Consider the following 4,666-nt stretch of genomic DNA (forward strand, 5'->3'; position numbering starts at 1 on the left):
TTTCTTTTGTTCCTTTCTACATGTCTTCCTTTCTTTCTGCTTTTTTCTTTCTTTTGTTCCTTTCTACATGTCTTCCTTTCTTTCTGCTTTTTTCTTTCTTTTGTTCCTTTCTACATGTCTTTCTTTCAACATGTCTTTCTTTCTTCCTTTCTTTCTTTCTTTCTTTCTTTCTTTCTTTCTTTCTTTCTTTCTTTCTTTCTTTCTTTCTTTCTTTCTTTCTTTCTTTCTTTCTTTATCTTATCTTTCTTTCCGCATCTGTCTTCTTTCTTTTTCTTTCTTTCTTTCTTTCTTTCTTTCTTTCTTTCTTTCTTTCTTTCTTTCTTTCTTTCTTTCTTTCTTTCTTTCTTTCTTTCTTTCTTTCTTTCTTTCTTTCCATATGTCTGTCTTTTCTCTTTCTACATGTCTTTCTTTATTTCTTTCCACATCTTTATTTCATTCTTTCTTTCCACATCTTTCTTTCTTTCTTTCAGTCTTTCTACTAACCTGTAACCTATATTAACACTGCATAAAATAAGTAATTAACAGTTGTTAGAAGTTCATTTATGTATTTTAATTATTTTGTTGTTAAAAGATACAGTTTTAGGTATACAGCACTTGTATAATATTGTCAATACTTAAAGGAATAAATCACTCCCCAAACGAGAAGCCTTTAATGATTTAGTTTGTGAAAATAAAGCGCGGTTTAAAAGGGTCTGAATCTCTTCTTTGGGTGCCCCCCCAAATATTATCTCGACTGGTGGGTTTATCAGGCAGCATTCCACAGACGCACTGTCCTCCGCTGGCTCTCACTGGAGATAAATCACACCGTGGAGGTGAGGAGGAGAGAAAAAAAACACACACAATGGCCAATCCATCTGAGTCACAAAAAGCCGACAACCTCTCGGCGCAGCGGCTAAATGTTTCGGCGACGCCATCTATCACGTGCGCAGCGCCATTACACATACAAGGTCAGGAGGGGGGCCCTTTGAGCTATGACAATATATATATATATATATATATATACACACAGATAGGCCGCACTGGACTATGAAATCATGAAAAAGATGCTGTGAAAAATACAGTAACTTTATACATGCATGGTGTTTGAAATATTCAGGAGGACACTGAGCCCAGGCCTCAATGAACACGAATTCTCTTCCAGCTGCTTGTTTTATGACGACGCATTAAAGAGGAGCCTGCAAGTCTCGCCCGCTGCCATCAAGCCAACCTGCCACGCTTTATTTCAACTCAGCCTGTCTGCTTCTTTTTGCACTCTCTTCCCTCGGAGAGGAAGAGAAGAAAAATGAGGAGGAGGAGGAGGAGAGTGTGAGGTCCACTGGGCGAGGAATTGACGGGGCGGGCTCATGGACGCGGGTGAAGACACATGCGACCATGGTAATGCGGGAGCAGGATATGGGTTACCGTATTTTCCGCACATAAGGCTCATCGAATTATAAGGCGCACTTTTAACCCTCGTGGTTCCGATGCGGGACCTTTTCGACGGATTCTTTGTGAAATCAAAGGAGAAGGCGTTGAAAAAAAACAAAACTAGGGAATGCAAATATCATACGGATTATATAATCATGTGAAAGTTCAAAATACAACCATGCTGCAAATTCTAGACTGTTGCAGCTTGGCGTACTAAATAATTACAACGTACATGTTCATGGGTACCAGGTTGGACACACACACACACACTCATAAAAATCAACATTTATTTCCATGGATGTTAAACCTACGTGGAATATTACATTTCCTGCGATTTTTGAACCAAGCTCTTTAGCGGTCATAGAGATGAGCCAACAGATAGAAATTTCTCATATGACTTGTGAGTAACACTTTAAGACAGTAGATGGCGCCAAAGACCACTTAGCGCATATTTTTTTGTCCTCACGTCAACTCCTACACGAAAACACCAATTGGCTTCAAAAAGCACTTGACTCATTTTTTCAACTTGTATATTTTGCCTAATAATTCATAAACAACTACATATGAATAGATTAATTAATAGAATAGAATTAATTAATTCATTAAAAATTGTTAGTTATCCCGCCCTCAAATTCTAGTACAACGTTGGTACAAAAAACACGAGAGTAATCGTTTTAAAATGAATGCGCGAGGGGTAATGAATGGCATGTTTTAAAACTGTTGTCATGTATAAGGCACATAGAATAGAAGCTAGCACGTCAGTTATGTCGTAAATGTTTATACTGGCACACTTAATGGCACAATATAGTGTCAATCACAATCCAATATTTATTACGGTATGTTCATGTAGAACGTTGCCGTGTAGCAGCCTGGAAGCGCTGTTATATTTTTAAATGGTTGATACCAAGACTCCGCCCCCCTCCCTCCCCCCAGCTGCAGATTTAATGGATTTAGCAGCTGTTGAGGAAACACACTGAAGGCTGGAGGCATATGCTCTGCTCACAACAAAGAACAGATGACAGACACACACACACACACACACACACACACACAACCGTAAAGTAAGCGGCCACGGAAGCTGCAGTCGTCCGTGAAACTTCGGATCGCTCTGCTTCCTTTTTACAGTTCAACATGTTTCCACGTTCAACATGATCCATGTGCACTTTTTATCAAATCCATATCTAAATCCTACCTAGATTCTGGCGCGTATTCATGTGTTTCAACTTTGAGTCGTCAAAATAGGGTTGCAGTTTAGGGTTAGGGTTTCAAATCAGGATTTCAGGTCGGGATTTCAAATGGGTTTAGGGTTTCGTATGAGGGTATCAGGTTTGGGTCAGCAATAAGGCTTTGTTTAAATGTTTAGGGTTTTAAAATAAGGTTTTAAAACATGTTTGGGGTTTCAATTGATGATTTCATCTTATAGTTAGAGTGTCAAAATTGGGTTACAATTCCGTGTTACCGCCTTAAATTAGGGTTTGAAATTAGGGTTGCAGTATATGTTTAGGGTATTGAAGGAGAATTTCAATTTAAGATTAGGGTTTAAAATTGGGTTTTAATTTGTTTTTAGGGTTTCAAATTAGAATTTCAATTTAGGGTTAAGGTTTCAAAGGAGAGTTTCAAGTTATGTTTAGGGTTTCAAAATAAAATTTCAATATTATTTAGGGTTTTACCCTAGTTTTAAATTAATTACTATCAGAATTTATGATTAGGGTTTGAAAATAGGGTTTCATTTTAGTGTTTGCACTTCAAATTAGGGTTTGAAATTAGGGTTTCAAGTTAGTTTCAATTAATTTTTAAGGTTTCAAATTAGAACTATTTTATTTTATTTTAGTGTTAGCAGTTTGAATTTAGGGTTAGGGTTTCAAAATGGTTGAAATTTAGTGTTAGCGTTTAGTGTTAGGGTTTCAATTTATGTTTAGGGCCTCAAATTAGAATATCAATGTATTCTACAGTTCAAAAGTAGGATTTCATTCTCGTGTTCACGCATCAAATTAGAATTTAAAATTAGGGTTTCATTTTACGTTTAAATTTAGGATGAGCGGTTCTAGAAAAGGGTTAGGATGGATGGATGGTTATTGTATCATAATAGAATTTTAAATTTAGGGTTAGTTCTTCAAATTAGGGTTTGAAATTAGGGTTTCGATTAATGTTTAGGACATTACAATTACAATTTATGTTTAGGGTTTCATTCAAATTCTGATGAATTTGAGTTAAGGGTTCGGTTTTCAAAATAGGGTTTCAATGTAGTGTTAGCGCTCGAAATTAGAGTTTGAAGTTAGGGTTCTATTTCAAGTTGGTGCACAACGTCCTCTAGTGGATGACCGTGGAATAAACATCCACACGTTGTTTCTGTAGTAGTTTGGCCTGGAGCGTGAGTGCGCTATCGAAACGGGAGCGTACGGTGTGTGAGTACAATTAAAACGTGATCGCATTGCACCAATCAAATGTTGGTTTAATTTAGATGTTGGTCTTACGGAAATATCAAATAAAGGGACATAAAATACTGATTTTATAAATGAAAAATCATTATGCTTCGAACACATTGATATCCCTGGTGGTCTAGTGGTTAGGATTCGGCGCTCTCACCGCCGCGGCCCGGGTTCGATTCCCGGTCAGGGAACACTTTTTGCGCTTTGGAGAAATGATACAACCAATATAGTTACACCAAGCTGTGATCTTTATTATCGCTGTAAAAAGTAGTTAACAGCTGAACAAACTTGATTTACATTGCTTTTTAAAAAAAAAAAATCTTTTGTTATTGTTAAAAATTGTACAATTATATAAGTATACTTAAACAATGTGAAAAGATTTATTTAAAGTTGGCGCGGTGACGCAAGTTTTTTTTCTTTTCTTAGCAAAATGTAGAGAAGCACTGTCTTAAAGCAAAACGAACAACCACTAGGGGGCAGTAGATGATTGACTATAGTCTTATGTTTGTTTGGGGTGGTACATATCAAAGACTTCATTAGCGCCACATAAAGTCACAAAAAGTAAATTATAAGCCATGGCCTTGAAGTGGAGGACTCCTTTTGCACTTCGTTTTTGATTAGCGTATAAAATTAGGGTTTTCAATCAAGGGTTCAGGTTAAGAAATTACAAGTTGTGGTTTCAAATTAGGAATTTGATTTTGAGTTAGGGTTTCTAATGGTCTTTTCAGTTTAAAGTTAGCGTTTCAAATTTGGGTTTCAATTTACGCTTAGCATTTTAAATAATGTTTCCGATTAATGGTTAGGGTTTGAAATTTCGGTCTCAATTATTA

General features: G+C 36.6%; 1 non-coding gene across 1 annotated transcript; it reads left to right on the top strand.

The window, feature by feature from the left end:
- Positions 1 to 3,955: 3,955 nt before the first annotated feature.
- On the top strand, positions 3,956 to 4,027 carry trnae-cuc (transfer RNA glutamic acid (anticodon CUC)). Its single transcript has one exon. It is a non-coding gene; the product is annotated as a tRNA-Glu (tRNA).
- The last annotated feature ends 639 nt before the right edge of the window (positions 4,028 to 4,666 follow it).

Source organism: Hippichthys cyanospilos, chromosome 2, assembly GCF_059441005.1.
Source record: "Hippichthys cyanospilos isolate Australia breed blue-spotted pipefish chromosome 2, RoL_Hcya_1.0, whole genome shotgun sequence".
NCBI classification, from domain to species: Eukaryota; Metazoa; Chordata; class Actinopteri; order Syngnathiformes; family Syngnathidae; genus Hippichthys; species Hippichthys cyanospilos.